The 18051-nt window shown below is 41.9% G+C and overlaps 1 protein-coding gene and 1 long non-coding RNA gene across 3 annotated transcripts in view; one reads left to right on the top strand and one right to left on the bottom strand.

The window, feature by feature from the left end:
• LOC132379854 ((E3-independent) E2 ubiquitin-conjugating enzyme UBE2O) overlaps window positions 1-18051 on the top strand; it is a 186588-nt gene that overhangs the window by 4646 nt on the left and 163891 nt on the right. The window lies entirely within an intron of this gene.
• On the bottom strand, window positions 770-16593 carry LOC132379855 (uncharacterized). Its single transcript, XR_009507546.1, has 3 exons — window positions 16492-16593; window positions 4035-4099; window positions 770-1798 (listed from the first exon to the last, which is right to left on the bottom strand). It is a non-coding gene; the product is annotated as an uncharacterized LOC132379855 (long non-coding RNA).

The following is an 18051-nucleotide window of genomic DNA, read 5'->3' as shown; positions in this document are numbered from 1 at the left end:
GATTCAGTTGTTCAGAAGCATACTAGTTAAGTCTCAAAGGATAGTTTGTGCAGAGACATGGAGAATGAGGATAGATGGATTGGTCTTGTATAAGAATCAGTTCAGACTCAATGGGCTGAATAGCCTCTTTCTGTGTTGTAGTCATTCTTGGGTCTTTGCACTCTTGATCAGATTCTTGATCACATTGTTACTGATCCATTTATGCTGCTTAATATTTTTTATCATGGGTACCCTTGTTTCATAGTACTTTTTGAAGGCATCTTGCTAAATGTTTTCTGAAAACCGCAACATCGAACTCCTTCAAACGGTATATTGGGGAATTTGCTATCCTTGCAGATGGCTGGTGTTTCTCATACCTTTTCATTATCTCTCATAGAATTGCTCTAGGAATTGGTTAGTTTCTTTATTCTTTATATGATGGGTTGTCCTTTTGCATATCTCTCGTACCCTTGGGAAGTCCGAGTATTCTGCAATAGATACCATCTGATTGTGCAGATTTCCCACATAAACATCAGAATCTAGCAGCATAAAAAAATTCAATAAGATAACAGATGTGTCTCATTGGAAGCTTATAAAACTATTTCCTTTTGTTTTGAATGCCAGTGTAATGTCACATTTAATTTTGATTTCAATTTGATTTTAATTTTAATTTGATTTTAATTTTCTAATGTTTGATGTGCTACTGGCGTTGTCACCCAGTGATTCTATTTTCTGATGATCAGTGTTGATTACAGCATTTGAAATTAATTTCTGCATGAAAATTGTTTGAAATTCAAGTCAAATTACTTTTATTGTCATTTCGACCATAACTGCTATGTACAGTACATAGTAAAAATGAGACAACGTTTTTCGGGACTATGGTGTTACATGACACAGTACAAAAACAAGACTGAACTACATAAAAAAAAAGGGAAAAAAAACAACTACACTAGACTACAGACCTACCCAGGACTGCACAAAGTGCACAAAACAGTTCAGGCATTACAATAAACAATAAACAGGACAATAGGGCAGTAAGGTGCCAGTCCAAGCTCTGGATATTCAGGAGTCTGATAGCTTGGGGGAAGAAACTGTTAAATAGACTGGTCGTGAAAGCTGGAAGGCTTTGGTGCCTTTTCCCAGATGGCAGGAGGGAGAAGAGTTTGTATGAGGGGTACGTGGGGTCCTTCATAATGCTGTTTGCTTTGCGGATGCAGCATGTAGTGTAAATGTCCGTGATGGCGGGAAGAGAGACCCTGAAGATCTTCTCAGCTGACCTCACTATCCGCTGCGGGGTCTTGCAATCCGAGATGGTGCAATTTCTGAACCAGGCAGTGACGCAGCTGCTCAGGATGCTCTCAATACAACCCCTGTAGAATGTGATGAGGATGGGGGGTTGGGAGATGGACTTTCCTCAGTCTTTGCAGAAAGTAGAGACGCTGCTGGGCTTTCTTTGCTATGTAGCTGGTGTTAAGGGACCAGGTGAGATTCTCCACCAGGTGAACACCAAGAAATTTGGTGCTCTTAACGATCTCTACCAAGGAGCCGTCGATGTTCAGTGGAGAGTGGTCACTCCATGCCCCCCCTGAAGTCAACAACCATCTCTTTTGTTTTGTTCACATTCAGAGACAGGTTTGTTAGCCGCTGCACCTCCTCTCTGTATGCTGACTTGTCGTTCTTGCTGATGAGACCCACCACGGTCGTGTCAACGGCAAACTAGATTATGTGGTTCAAGCTGTGTGTTGCAGCACAGTCGTAGATCAGCAGAGTGAACAGCAGTGGACTGAGCCCCGTGCTCAGTGTGATGGTGTTGAAGATGCTGCTCCCGATCCGGAGAAATTGAGAAAGTAAATATAATTCTTTGATATTTTTTAAATACCCCATTACCCTGTTGTGTGGCACTTCAAAATTAAACTTGGGTAAAGTCTATCAGATATCGAGCATAAAGTTGATGTGTTTGTAATGAGGAGTGTAAAGGTGAAATGTGTTCATTCTGAGATAATGCAGGTGGTTCCTTCAGTAATGTAATGTTCAATCTATATTGCAATAGTGCCTTGACTGAGCATTTTGAGTTGGTATGGTTGATATTCCATTATCTAAAGACCATTAACTTCCAAGTTTTTGAAATGAATCTCAAGCTAGTGTATGGTGACATATAGGCACTTCAATAAATTACTTTGACCATTGAACTTTTTGATTGTTTGATTACAGTCTGGTTAAGCACCTTAAATATTCCTGCTGTTTGACAGTGACTGGTATGGTTAGTGGTGTTCACTAAGGTCATAGTGCAACATTTGCTGGAATTTCAAGCGTGTCTATAGAAGTATAGCTATTCTCAGTTCATTGCCACTAAAATCAGGTTTGATCACCATTTTACAAAATACTCAAGTCCTAAAAATACTAGTCAGTTCAAACAATAGTTCAGGTAATATAATAAAATCTATTGCTGAACCAGTTATGGAGGGCTGTGGTCTAGGTACAAGTGATGGGAGTAAGCAGTTTAAATGGTTTGACACAGACAAGATGGGCTGAAGGGCCTGTTTCTGTTCCTTTTTTATGACTCTCAGCTGTAGCAGAGGCTGAGGGATGATCTGATAAACGTTTATACAATTAAGACATAGACTAGACAAACAGGCACTATCTTTTCTCAGAGTTGAATTGCCTAATATCAGAAGGCATGCATTTAAGATGAAGTGAGATCAAAGATGTGCAAGGCAAGTTTTTCTTTAAAGAGTGGTGTGTGCTTGGTCTGTGGTGGAGACATTTAGGAGGCCCTTAGGCACATGAATGTGCAAGAAATAGAAGGGCATGGACACTTGGCAGAAAGGATTAGTTGTTTTGAACATTTCATTCTCAATTTGTGGACTGAAGGACCTGTTGCTCTGCTGAGTTATTCTACTTGTATATTAATATTTTAATTGTGATGCTAATTTCACTGAGAGCTGCCTTGTGATAGAAACTATTGACCTTGGGTGTGTAACAGTTTCAAAAATCATAGCAAGTTGGGGAAAAGATTGTATCTAGCTGAGGTGAAATTCCTTATTTACCAATATTGTATGTTAAGATAACGTCAATAAACTAATATCATTGGCCTTGATGTAAAGAAGCACTGCTTTAAAATGTGAACCACAATGTATTATTTACTTCAATGAGTTGGCTTTGGAATAATCTTGTCTGCACAACCGACATTGTGAACAAAATTCCTCTGGAATAACGGACCTGTTTAATGAACCTTGATGGTCATTTCTCAATGTCAACTCTGAGGAATTGTGAGTCAATGCCTGATCAGAAATCCTAACACAAATGCTTTTTAAAAGTAACACATCACACAAATGTTTGTGTATATTGTAGAAATAAGCACATTAAGCTGATTCCCAGAGCTGTAAATGATAGTTTTTAAAAGGCGTTTTCAATGTGTAGGTAGTTGTTCTAATGATGGACTCCAGTAATTGAATAAAAGTTAAGATAATTTGCACATAAACTACAGGTTTAATGTGGAATGTTGAGTATGTAGAATAAGAATCCTGAGACTAAAAAGAGAATAAGAGTATTTAGAAGAATAACGTCACAGGTTAAATCTTCCACTTAAGTAGTCTGTGTCATATTATAATTTTTCTTTATAGCTTCCTAACTGCAAAACATTTGGTTTTACAATCAGTGAAATGGTTTTGTTTCTGGTGCAAATAGTGCATGCCTTGCTGCATGCTGGTGACCCAGCACTGCTGCATTGTGAAGGCAGCTGTGCTGCTATTGTGCAGTGCCTTGCAGGGGAGGAACAGTGTTCACACCAGCTGTCTACATTCAGAGCTCACAGCGAGCAGAAGCAAAGAGCCTCGGTGACTTTTCAATAAATTTATTGAGTTATTGATTGGACAATTATCCTTGATCTTCTGCAGGGGCAATGCCATATATAAATATACAAATGACACATAAATATACTGATGTCTTGTCTAAGTATACAAATTCATCATGTAATAGGATTATTGATGGAATGCAGGTCTCCAGTACTGGGCATGGCTCAGTGATGAGCATTAAATACAGACAAATTAGCTTACCTCCTATATCAGTGATTCCGGTTATTGTAGTCACAGGGAAGACTGTAACAACTAGGTAGTGGAATCTGGATGAAGGAAAGGGAATAGTGGGTAGAAGTTAATTTTTATTTCCAGTTTAGGGCTGTTTCTTGCCCTTTTTCTGTTTCATCACGGTAATATTGTGCATTAAAGAAAAGATTCCAGCGCAAGATATTTACCCTTGCAAATTGAGCTGAGTGTTCTGTTGAATGCAATGTTTAGAAGGTATCTGGGATGGGCACACTACAATTTTTCATGTATTTAATGTGTAATTTTTCAAACTAAGTGCAAACAATTTTAATTTCACACTGCAGATTGCAATTACTAATTCACATCCCAATCGATTGGCAAAGTGAGCAAATAAATACATTGTTATTCTTTGGAATTGGAGCTGCGGAGAAAAAGGTCTTCCTAGGAGTCCTTCCTTCTAAACTACCTGCCTCTTAGCCTAAACGTCTGCAAAGAGGAAAAGTTTTCTGCCATCTGTTTTAGCTATCCCCCATCAATTTTGTACATACCTATCAATTATGCCCTCAATTTTCTCTGCTCCCAGGAAAACAAAGCTAGGTTATCCAATATCTCATAACCAAACCGGTCCATGCTGGTGATATCTTGGTAAATCTCCTCTGCACTCTGTCCAGTGTGGTTATAGCCACCTTCAGGTGGAGTGCCCAGATCAATAAATGGTGCTCCACCTGTGGCCTAATGAAAATTTCATAGAGTTGTGTTTGTCCGGTTAATTGGGACACATTGGCACTACTACATTTTGCCCCAGTTAGTTGAAGTTTCATGGAAATGGTTTAAAACTTTTTTTAAAAAATCAAACTGAGTACCAAATTATATATTTAAATGAGATATTGGAGCACTGCTAATACTACTATAGTACTATAAAACTGAATTAGTTGCTAATGGTTATGGACAGAGTAATTCATTCAGTGTATGCTGACATGTTCTTTTGACTGTAAATGAACAAATCAGCACTGACACCTAGTGCAGATAGTGAACTACCTTTAAACGATGCTTCTGATGATTGTATTCTCCAAATATTTATTTTAATTGTAACATTCAAGATGATTGTCTATATCTTCAAATTCTTCAGTCGGTTGAAGTACTGACATCATTTAGTTTTTCACTACCTGCTGTTTCTGGTATCACCAATCCTGAATATTTGAACCTGCAGTGAGCAAAACAATTTTGAATTGTCTTACTGCTTCTTTGTTGTTACCTACTAGTGACAAAAATCACTGCTTTTTGAACACAAACATGCAAGAGATGCATTTTAAAAACTGGTTGCTCTAAGTGCACTGTAGTGTCTAATGGCCACATGACATGCATGTGCCTGGTGCTAATTAGAAAAAGTTCAGTAAGCCTCATGGTCCAATTAAGTCACTGAGTGCCCCAAATAAATGAAGGGAATCTGGGCTATTTTAGACTATAACACAAAGGAGTGGAATTAGGCCATTCAGCCCATCAAGTCTGCTCTGCAATTCCATCATGGCTGAACCTGGATCCCATTCAACCACATACCTGTATACCTGCCTTCTAGTCATATTGTTTGATGCTCTGACCAATCAGGAAACTGTGAAATTCCTTTAAATATACCCACCGACTTGACCGCCTCTGCAGTCTGTGGCAGAGCATTCCACAGATTCACTATTATTAAAAAAAAAAATTCCTCCTTACCTCTCTTCTAAAAAGTTGCTCCTCAATTTTGAGGCTGTGCCCTCTGATTCTGGATACCCCCACCAAAGTAATCGTCCTCTCCACATCCACCCCAGCCCTTTCAACATTCGGCAGGATACAATGAGATTCTTTCCCCCCCCCCCCCCCACCACTGCATTCTTCTAAATTCTAGTGAGTATAGGCATAAAGCTGCCAAACACTCCTTATCTGTTAACCCCTTCGTCTGCAGAATCATCCTCGTGAACCTCATCTAGATCCTCTTCAATAACACCACACCCTTTCTGAGATACGGGCCCAAAACTCTTGACAGTTATCCAAGTGTGGCCTGACTGGTGTCTTATAAAGGCTCAGCATTATCTCCTTGCTTTTATATTCTATTCCCCTTGAAATAAATTCCAACATTGCATTTGCCGCCTTTACCACAGACTCAACCTGTAAATTAACCTTCTGGGAGTCTTGCACGAGGACTCCCGAGTCCCTCTGCACCTCTGATGTTTGAACCTTCTCCCCATTTAGATAATTGCCTGCACTGTTGATCCTTTTACCAAAATGAATTATCATACATGTCCCAACACTATTCCATCTGCCACTTCTTTGCCCATTCTTCCAATTTGTCTAAGTCTTGCTGCAATCGCATTAGTTCCTCAGCACAACCTACCCTCCGCAACCCTTCGTATCATCCACAAACTTTGCAACAAAGCCATCAATTCCATTATCAAACTCATTGACAAAGAATGTGAAAAACAATGGTCCCAATATTGTCTCCTGAAGAACATCTCTAGCCACCAACAGCCAAAAGAAAAGGCCCCTTTTATTCCCACTTGCTGTCTTCTGCCTGTCAACAATTCTGCTATCCCTGTCAGGATCTTTCCTGTAATGTCATAGGATTTTGTCTTGTTAAGCAGCCTTGTGTGGCAACTTATCAAATACCTTCTGAAAATTCAAGTAAATGACTTCCACTGCCTCTCCTTTGTCCACCCTGCTTGTTACTTTACAGATGTGTCAGGAAAAATTTCCCTTTACAGAAACCATGCTGACGTTGAAATAATCAGTAGTCTCCAAGTACCTTGAAACCTATTCGTTAATAGACTCCAACACTTTCCTAGCCACTGAGATTAGGCTAAATGGCCTATAATTTCCTTTCTTTTGCTTTCTTCCCTTCCTAAAGAGTGGAGTAACATTTGCAATCTTCCAGTCCTTTGGGACCTTGGCAGAATCAAGTGATTATTGAAAGATCATGGTCATTGCATCGGTTATCTTTTCAGCAGTCTCTCTCAAAACCCTAACCCACCCCCCATTTTCAGGACCTTGAATGTCATTCCTATTGTACCCAAATATATATTTTAATTCACTTTTTCTAAGCTGTTACACCATATTATAATTTCTCCATTCAACCAGGGAGTTGATGGGATGTGTGAGAACCAGGATCTGGTGAGTTGAAAGAAAATGCTGCAAATGTCAATTGTTGAGTCAGATGCTGAGCAATTGTTATTGCTAAATATGCAGATAGCAGAATTTTAGTGTTACTGTATCCTTGCCTTCATTGTATGTCATTGCAAGTCCTCCAAAATGCACTTATCGGGATTAAATTTCTTCTGCTCTTTCTCTGTTCATCTTACTGATCATATCATCCTGGTGTACTTGATAAGGCTATGATTATCAAGTACCCCAAAAGTTTTGTCATCTGGAAGCTTATTAAACAAATACTGGACTGAAAGTGTTTCATTTGAATGCACGCAGTGTAAGGAATAAAATGGATGATCTTGAAATTCAGTTGCAGAGTGGCAAAAATGACTTTGTGGCCATCTCTGAAACTTGGCTAAAGGAGTTGGGAGTTGAATGTTCAAGGATATGCGATGTACAGGAAAGATAGGTTAGTAGGCGGGGGGGTGGGGTGGTGTGACTCTGTGTATAAGAAATAATATTAAATCATTAGAAAGAGATGACATAGGATTGAAAGGTGTAGTCTCTATGGGCTGAGATAAGAAATGGCAAGGATTAAAAGTACTCTAATGGCAGTTGTAAACAAGCCTCCAAACAGCAGCCAGGATGTGAATTACAAATTACAGCAGGAGATAGAAAAAGGTGTGTCAGAAAGGCAATGTCATGATAATCGTTGGGGATTTTAACATAAAAGTAGATTGGGAAAACCAGTAGAATGTCTAAGGGATGGCTTTTTAGAACAGCTTGTTGTTGAGCCGACTAAGGGATCAGCTATGCTGGATTAGCTGTTGTGCAATGATTCGGAGATGATAAGAGAGCATTAGGTTAAGGAACCCTTAGTGAACAGTGATCACAATATGATCAAGTTCACATTAAAATTTGAGAGGGAAAAAAGAAAATCCAGTGTGTCAGTATTTCAGTGGAATAAAGGAAATTACAATAGCACGAGAGGGGAACTGGCTGAAGTTGACTGGAAAATGACTTTTGCAGGAAAGACAGTAGAGTAGCAATGGCTGGAGTTTCTGCGAAAAATGAGGGAAATGCAAGGCAGATATATTCCAAATAAGAAGAAATTCTCAAAGGGAAGAACACAGCCATGGCTGACAAGTGAAGTCAAAGCCAAAGTAAAAGCGAAAGAGGGCATACAAGGAGGCGAGAGCTAGTGGGAAGGTAGAGGATTGGGAAGCTTTTAAAAATTTGTCGAAGGAAACTAAGAAGGTCCTTAGGAAGGAAAAGGTGAATTATGAAAGGAAGCTGGCAACTAATATCAAAGATTCTAAAAGCTTTTTTAAGTATATTAAAGGGTAAAAGAGAGTTGTGGGTAGATACAGGACCAATACAAAATGACGCTGGAGAATACCTGATGAGATGCAGAAATGGCAGAGGAACTGAATGTGTATTTTGCATTAGTCTTCAAGTGGAAGATGTCTGCAGTGTACTGGACATTCAGGAGTGTCAGGGAAGTGAAAATTATGACTGAGAAGGTGCTCAGGAAGCTTAATGGTCTGAGGGTAGATAAATCTCTTGGACCTGATGGAATGCACCTGGGTTCTGAAGGAAGTAGCTGGAGAGATTGCGGAAGCATTAATGATGACCTTTCAAGAATCGATAGATTCTGATATTGTACTAGATGACTGGAAAATTGCTAATGTTACTCCATTATTGAAGAAGAGTGGGAGGCAACAGAAAGAAGGAAACTATGGACCTGTTAGCCTGACATCAGTGGTTGGGAAGTTGTTGGAATCGATTGTTAGGGATGAAATTACGAAGTACCTGGAGACACATGACAAGATAGGCCAAAGCCAGCTTAGTTTCCTCAAACCTACTCTTTGAGGAAATTACAAACAGATGGACAAAGGAGATTAAGTAGACGTGGTGTACTTAGATTTACAGAAGGCCTTTGGCAAGGTGCCACACATGAGGCTGCCTAGCAAGATAAGATCTATGGAATTACAGGGAAGTTACTAGCATGGGTGGAGCATGGTCGGTAGAAAACAGTGGGAATAAAGGGAGCCTATTCTGGCTGGCTGCTGGTTACCAGTGGAGTTCCAGGGGGGTTGTAGTTGGGACCACTGCTTTTTATGATGTATATCAATGATTTGGACTATGGTATTAATGGATTTGTGGCTAAATTTGCAGATGATACAAAGATAGGTGGAGGAGCGGGTAGTGTTGAGAAAACAGCCTGCAGAGAGACTTAGATAGTTAGAGGAATGGGCAAAGAAGTGGCAAATTAAATATAATATTGGAAAGTGCTTTGGTGGAAGAAATAAACAGATAAGCTATTATTTAGATGGGGGGAAAATTCAAAATGCAGAGATGCAAAGGCACTTGGGAGTCCTTGTGCAAGATGCCCGAAAGGTTAACTCCAGGTTGAGTCATTTGTGAAGAAGGCGAATGAAATGTTGGCATTCAGTTCTAGAGGTATAGAATATAAGAGTAGGGATGTGATGTTGAGGCTCTATAAGGCACTCGTGAGACCACACTTGGAGTATTGTGTGAAGCTTTGGGCTCCTTATTTTAGAAAGGATATACTGACATTGGAGTATCGTGTGCAGATTTGGGCTCCTTGGTTCAGGAGGGATATACTGACTTTGGGGAAGGTTCAGAGAAGATTCACAAGAATGATTCCAGGAATGAAAGGGTTACCATGAGGAATGTCTGGCAGCTCTTGGGCTCTATTCCCTGGAGTTCAGGAGAATGGGGGGGGGGGGGGGGGGGGGAATCTCATAGAAACATTCCAAATGTTAAAAGGCCTGAGCAGATTAGATACGTCAAAGTTATTTCCCATGGTAGGGAATTCTAGGACAAGAGGGCACAACTTCAGGGTTGAAGAACGTCCATTCAGAGCAGAGATGCAGAAAAATTACTTTAGTCAGAGGGTGGTAAATTTGTGGAATTTGTTGGCATGAGCGGCTGTGGAGGCCAATTCATTGGATGTATTTAAGGCAGAGATAGATAGGTTCTTGATTAGCCAGTGCATCAAAGGGTGTGGGGTGAAGGCAGGGGAGTGGGGATGACTGGAAGAATTGGATCAGCCCATGATTGAATGGCGGAGCAGACTTAATGGGCAGAATGGCCTACTTCTGCTCCTATATCTTTTGATTTAAATATCCCTCCTACGTTTGTATGCAAATTGGTTGTGTAGAATATAAGTCTCAAAACTGATCCATGCTTACTTACACTGCCAATCTTCCAACCTCAGATGCAATTTTCCGTCATGTTTGCTTCTTATTACCAGCCATTTTTGGAATACAATTTGCCCATTTTCCCTGCATCCCAAGGGCTCTAACGTTTTCAAGCAGTTACTAAAGTAAGACCTTTTCAAAAGCCTTCTGAAGTCCATGTACAATTTGTTATCTGAAAAATCCAATTTTATGACATGGTACTGTTACTGGCGAATTTGGGTTGTAAGGAGGTGAATAGCCTAGATATTTTCTCAATGGAGCATAGGAAGTTGATGGGTGATGTTATGGATGTTTATAAATGTACATGGGGAATAGATAAGGTGAATAGTCAGTCTATTCCCCAGGATAGGGCAGTCCAATACTAGAGGGCCCAGGTTTAAAGTGAGAGGGAAAATGGCCCTGAGGGATATCTTTTTCTGCCTAGGGTGATGTTTTCAATAGAACTGCCAGAGGAAGTGGCACAGAGATGGGGTATAAATACAATGCCTAAAAGACATTTGGACAGGTACATGGATGGGAAAGTTTGAGATTAACAAGACTAGCTCAGTCAAGTTGGTCAGCATGGATAAGTTGTGCCAGAAGGCCTCTTTCTGTGATGCATGGATCTAACATGACTGAGAAAAGTCCACCTCCTCCTATTCCTGCCGCCCTATCAACCTAATATCTATAAAAAGCACTGGAATTCTTTAACTTTGTTGACTTTGATGAATATGCTGTTTCTATTAACATTGAAGAAGCTTGGGTACCCTTGCTCAGATGAAATTCAAACAGTAAATTGTGTGAATAAATATCAATGCAGCATGGAAGCTGCTACAGAATTGTTGAATGTTCAGCAAAATGCAGAGTTGACAAATGTTAGTTAACTGTATATAATTAAAGGGGTGTTAATGAAGTAAAATCTAGAATTCTGTTCATTGGTTATTCCAGTAGGTGGGGAAAAATGCCTATCAGCAGATCAGTACATTTGGTTGAACTTGGAGTACTGTCTAAGCTGAAGCACTGGCTATTCATACTGATATGGGAATACCTAAACCCTTCAGTGCTTCATTTTATCCAGTACTATAGTTAGTTTGACTTGGTTGGGTATTTCCTTTTGGAATTCAGGAGAAAGTTGTAAGTCCCTGGTAAGATGAATAAAATCTGCCCACTTCATTTGGCAGACTGGTCAGTAGCAACCTTCTCCCATTACCCTTTGCCTCCTGCTACCAAGCCAATTATGTATTCAAAGCGCAGCCTTTTCCGATCTTGAGCACTGTACCAGATTGCTATTTCATTGCTATTGTTTTGTTGTGGGTTGTGTTGTGTGGGCATGATGTGTTGCTGCCGGAATGTGTGGGCAGCCCCCAGCACAACTTTAAGTAGTGTTGGTTGTTAACACGAATGATAGATTTCACTATTTTGATGTACATATGATAAATAACATTGAATCTTGAACTCTGGCAATTCTCCTATCTATATGTAGTTGTAACCTTTGATAACTTCCAACATCAGCAACCTTCATATCACCTGCTGATTTACAAACCCACTCTCCTACTTCAGAATACCACTGGTCACCAACCTCCAAATGTATGTACAGTATATATTTTAAGGAATAACATCCATATATTTAGTGAATATGTTGATTCTGCATCATCAGCATGGAAGATTGTCTCAAACAAACTTTTTGAAGGAGAAACCAATGGGATTGATTTGGCAAGTCTGTAGATGTGGACTTCATGATTTGCATGTGGTAGGCTGCTGTGAAATAGAATCCAGGGAGAACTAGCTACTTTGAATAACTGGATACACAATTGTCTTAATGGTAGGAAATCGAGGAATATGTCAGCTTGTTTTTCAAACTGGGCAGCCTGTGACTAGTGTTCCCCAGGAATTGGCGTCGGGCTTATTGCTTTTTGCCATTTAGATCAGTGATTTGGACAAGACTTCAGTAAATTTGCAGATGATGTTAATATGTGGCGTATGGTTATCTGCATTTGATGATCTTGATCGACTGGGTAAGTATGCTGAAGATTGGCAAATTGAGTTTAATTTGGATAACTAGGAGGTATTACATGTTGGGAAGTCAAATAGACAATAGACAATAGGTGCAGAAGTAGACCATTCGGCCCCTCGAGTCTGCACAGCCATTCTGAGATCATGGCTGATCATTCAGTATCAATACCCAGTCCCTGCCTTGTCCCCATATCCCTTGATTCCCCTATCCATCAGATATCTATCTAGCTCCTTCTTGAAAGCATCCAGAGAATTGGCCTCCACCGTCTTCCGAGGCAGTGCATTCCACACCTCCACAACTCTGGGAGAAGAAGCTCTTCCTCAACTCTGTTTTAAATAACTGACCTCTTATTCTCAATCCATGCCCTCTGGTACTGGACTCTCCCAACATCTGGAACATATTTCCTGCCTCAATCCTTTCAAATCCTTTAATTAACTTAAAGGTTTCAATCAGATCCCCTCTCAATCTCCTCAATTCCAGCATGTACAAGCCCAATCTCTCCAATCTCTCTGGTAAGACAGCCCTGCCATCCCAGGAATCAACCTAGTGAATCTACGCTGCACTTCCTCAATTGCCAGAATGTCCTTCCTTAAACCTGGAGACCAAAATTGTACACAATATTCCAGGTGTGGTCTCACCAGGGCCCTGTACAAATGCAAAAGGGCATCCTTGCTCTTGTACTCAATTCCCCTTGTAATAAAGGCCAACATTCCATTTGCCCTCTTCACTGCCTGTTGCACTTGCTCATTCACCTTCAATGACTGATGAACTAGGACTCCTAGGTCTCTTTGCATTTCTCCCTTACCTAACTCTACACCGTTCAGACAATACTCTGCCCTCTTGTTCCTGCTTCCAAAGTGGATAACTTCACATTTATTCACATTGAATGACATCTGCCAAGTATCTGCCCACTCACCCAGCCTATCCAAGTCTCCCTGTATTCTCCTAACGTCCTCTTCGCATGTCACATTGCCACCCAGTTTAGTATCGTCAGCAAACTTGCTGATAAAGTTTTCAATGCCCTCATCTAAATCGTTGACATAAATCGTAAAGAGCTGTGGTCCCAATACAGAGCCCTGTGGTACCCCACTAGTCACCTCCAGCCAGTCCGAGAAACACCCATTCACTGCTACCCTTTGCTTTCTATCTGCCAACCAGTTTTCTATCCATGTTGAAACCCTGCCCCCAATGCCATGAGCTTTGATTTTACTCACCAATCTCCTATGTGGCACCTTATCGAATGCCTTCTGAAAATCTAGGTACACAACATCCACTGGCTTACCCTCGTCTAACATCCTTGTTACACCCTCAAAAAACTCCAACAGATTAGTCAAGCATGATTTGCCCTTGGTAAATCCATGCTGGCTCGGCCTAATCCTATTACTGCCTTCAAGATGTGCCACTATTTCGTCCTTAATAATGGACTCAAGCATCTTCCCCACTACTGACGTTAGGCTAACAGGGCGATAGTTCTCCGTTTTCTCCTTCCCTCCCTTCTTGAAAAGTGGGACAACATTAGCCACTCTCCAATCTTCAGGAACTGATCCTGAATCTAAGGAACATTGGAAAATGATTACCAATGCATCCGCAATTTCCTGAGCCACCTCTTTTAGAACCCTCGGATGCAGACCATCTGGACCCGGGGATTTATTAGCCTTCAGTCCTACCAGTCTACTCATCACAGATTCTTTCCTAATGTCAATCTGTCTAAATTCCTCTGATATCTTATGACCCTGGCCCATCCATACATCTGGGAGATTGCTTGTGTCCTCCCTGGTGAAGACAGATCTAAAGTACGCATTAAATTCTATTGCCATCTCCCAGTTCATTCTTCAAGGGGCCAACATTGTTCTTAACTATCTTCTTTCTCTTCACATAGCTAAAAAAGCTTTAGCTATTCCCTTTTATATTCCTGGCTAGACTGAGCTCATACCTGATTTCTTCTCTCCGTATTGCTTTTTTAGTTAAGATCTGCTGTTCCTTAAAACTTTCCCAACCATCTGTATTCCCACTCATCTTAGCCCTGTCATACTTCTTTTTCTTTAATGCTATACAATCTCTGACTTCCTTTGTCAACCACTGTGGCCCCTTCCCCCTCTTTGAATCCTTCCTTCTCATTGGAATGAACTGCTTTTGCATCTTTTGTATTATCCCCAAGAATATCTGCCACTGCTGATCCACTGTCTTTCCTGCCAGGGCATCCGCCCATTTAACTTTGGCCAGCTCTTCCCTCATGGCTCCGTAGTCTCCTTTATTTAATTGCAACACGGACACCTCTGATCTGCCCTTATCCCTCTCAATTTGTAGATAAAAACTTATGTTTTGATCACTACTTCCTAATGGCTCCTTTACTACAAGATCACTTATCAATTCCTGTTCATTACACATCACCAAGTCCAAAATAGGCTCGTTCCTGGTTGGCTCAAGCACAAGCTGTTCCAAAAATACATCCCTTAGACACTCCACAAACTCCCTATCCTGGGGTCCAGCACCTACCTGATTCTCCCAGTTCACCTGCATGTTGAAATCTCCCATAACGACTGCATTACCTTTAGCACATGCCAATGTTAACTCCCTAATCAACTTGTACCCAATATCCACTCTACTGTTTGGGGGCCTGTACACAACACCCATTAGGGTCTTTTCACCCTTACTGTTCCTCAGCTCAATCCACACAGACTCTACTTCCCCTGTTCCCAAGTCACCTCCTGCTAAGGACTGAATCTCATTCCTCACCAACAGGGCCACCCCACCCCCTCTTCCCATATTTCTGTCTCTACGATAGCACGTATACCCTGGTACACTCAATTCCCAGGCCTGATCCCCTTGCAGCCATGTCTCCGTTATCTCAACAATATCGTAGTTCCCCATTTTCATCTGAGCTTCAAGCTCATCTGTCTTATTTCTGACATTACGTGCATTCAAGTATAGAATTCTTAGCCCATTCCTCCTCTCTTTGCTTAAAACACTGTCTATTGTACCTAACCCAGTTCCTTGAACTTCCATCAGGCAAATTGCACCTTGAATTTTGATGACCTTCTCAAGATCACCCAAACCTTCTACACATTTAACCCCATGCTCCTTCTGACCAACCCTCTGGATCTGGATCCCTGCCCCCTGCACATCTAGTTTAAACCCCCCCCCCCCCCCCCCGAGCAGCACTGGCAAACATTCCTGCAAGAATGTTAGTACCCCTCCGGTTCAGATGTAGACCGTCCCTTCGAAACAGATCCCAATGTCCCTGGAACAAAGACCAATTATCCAAAAACCTGAACCCTTCCTTCCTGCACCATGCTCTCAGCCTCGTATTAATGTGCATAATCATTCTATTCTTCGCCTCACTTGCACGTGGCACAGGTAGCAATCCCGAGATTGTCACCCTGGAGGTCTTGCCTTTCAGCTTCACTCCTAACTCCCTGAACTCTCTAAGCAGGACCCCCTCACTCACCTTACCTACATCGTTGGTCCCTACATGGACCACTACATCTGGGTTCATGCCCTCGTTCTCAAGAATAGCCTGCACCCGATCTGAGATGTCCTGGACCCTGGCACCAGGGAGGCAACATACCATCCGAGACTCCCAATCTGCCCCACAAAATCTCCTATCTGCCCCCCTGACTATAGAATCCCCTAAAACTATCGCTCTCTTCTCTTCCCTCCTCCCCTTTCTAGTTGAGGGTTCAACCTCTGTGCCAAAGGCAGGACCACTACAACTCATTCCTGGTAGGTCATCTCCATCAACAGTATCCAGTACGGTATACTTATTGTTAATGGGAATGGCCGCAGGGGTGCTCTGCTCTCTCTGCCAGCTCCCCCTGCCTCTCTGGACCGTCACCCATCTGCCTACTTCTTGGTTTTTTGGTGTGACTACCTCCTGATAACTCCTATCTATCTCTGCCTCCCGAATGATCCGTAGTTCATCCAGCTCCTGCTCCAACTCCCTCGGGCTGATAGGAGCTGCAGCTGGACGCACCTTTTGCAGGTGCAACTGTGTTGACCCTGACTTCCCACATACTGCATATGGAGCACACCACTGCTCTGTCTGTCTCCCCCATACCTGAACTGGATTAATAGAATAAGTCTAAAAAGCACCTAGCGACCTTCCCCTCAGCGAGCAATCACACAGGCTTACCGAAGTCCCCTTACTCCGAAGCCCACTTAGCCAAAGCCCAGGACTCTGCTTCCACGGACTCCGCTGCCCGCTCTGAAAAGAAGTCCTGCCTTTTAAAGTGCGCACTCGACGCTGACGTCACTCGCGCCTGCGCAGTTCCCCTTCCTCAACAGGTATTGACCAGGTAGGCTTAAATCCTACCTACAACGGTTGAATTCGCTGAGCTCCCAGCTGAATCACAAGCTGTAACTTGCTCCCGATTCAAATGACCACTCTGAAAAGAAGTCCTGCCTTTTAAAGTGCGCGCTCGACGCTGACGTCACTTGCGCCTGCGCAGTTCACCCTCCTCCACAGGTATTGACCAGGTAGGCTTAAATCCTACCTACAACGGTTGAATTCGCTGAGCTCCCAGCTGAATCACAAGCTGTAACTTGCTCCCGATTCAAATGACAGTAGGACTTTGACAGTGAATGGAGTTGTAGAGTATAAGGACTGAGGAGTAAAAGTATGTAGTTTCCTGAAAGTAGCATCACATGTATACAGTGTGGTGAAGGCATTTGGCCTCTGGCCTTCATCAGTAAGGGCATTGAGTATAGAGGCTGAAGATTATTTTGAAGTTGTAACAGATACTGGTGAGGCTGCATTTGGAATATTGTTCAATTTTGGTCATCCTAGGAAAGGTGTCCTTGAGCAGGAGAGAGTGCAGCAGAGCTTTGAGGGTTTTGTCAGGTTTTAGGACTGGGTTCTGAAGATGTCGAACAGGTCGGGACTTTATAAGATCACCCCTCATTCTCCCGTGCTCCAATGAATAGAGGTACATAAAGTCAGATCATGTAGGTAGATGCAAGGTGCAAAGTTGTAATAAGATGGATTGTAAGGTCAAGAGGTCATTTAATCTTATGAGGAAATTATTCAATAGTTTATATAGCAGCTTGATAGTATGTGCTTTCAGGATTTTGTATCTTCTGCCTTATGGGGGAGAGAGAGAAGAGAATGTCTGGGGTGGGAGGGGTCTTTGATTATGTTTCCTGCTTTACTGAGTCAGTGAGGTGTAGACACTCTGGAGGGAGCCTGGTATCTGATATGCATTTGCAGCCAGATTCAGCTATAAGTGCAGTACGGATTGTACAGTGCTGGAGAAGACGAGATGGCTCATCCAATTTTCAGTCTATTCCTTTCACTGAACCTGAGAGAAACAGCTGAGACCTCTGGATACAGCAGAGATGGAGACCAGCCAGCATTATTGCATTATAATGAATTGCAGCAGCTATAATAGACAATAGACAATAGGTGCAGAAGTGGACCATTCGGCCCCTCAAGTCTGCACCGCCATTCTGAGATCATGGCTGATCGTTCACTATCAATACTCAGTCCCTGCCTTGTCCCCATATCCCTTGATACCCCTATCCATCAGATATTTATCTAGCTCCTTCTTGAAAGCATCCAGACAATTGGCCTCCACCGTCTTCCGAGGCAGTGCATTCCACACCTCCACAACTCTCTGGGAGAAGAAGCTCTTCCTCAACTCTGTTTTAAATAACTGACCTCTTATTCTCAATCCATGCCCTCTCCCAACATCTG

Source organism: Hypanus sabinus, chromosome 23 (assembly GCF_030144855.1).
Source record: "Hypanus sabinus isolate sHypSab1 chromosome 23, sHypSab1.hap1, whole genome shotgun sequence".
Classification (NCBI taxonomy): Eukaryota; Metazoa; Chordata; class Chondrichthyes; order Myliobatiformes; family Dasyatidae; genus Hypanus; species Hypanus sabinus.
Note: the sequence above shows the minus strand (reverse complement) of the source record. Positions and strands in the feature narration are given on the sequence as shown.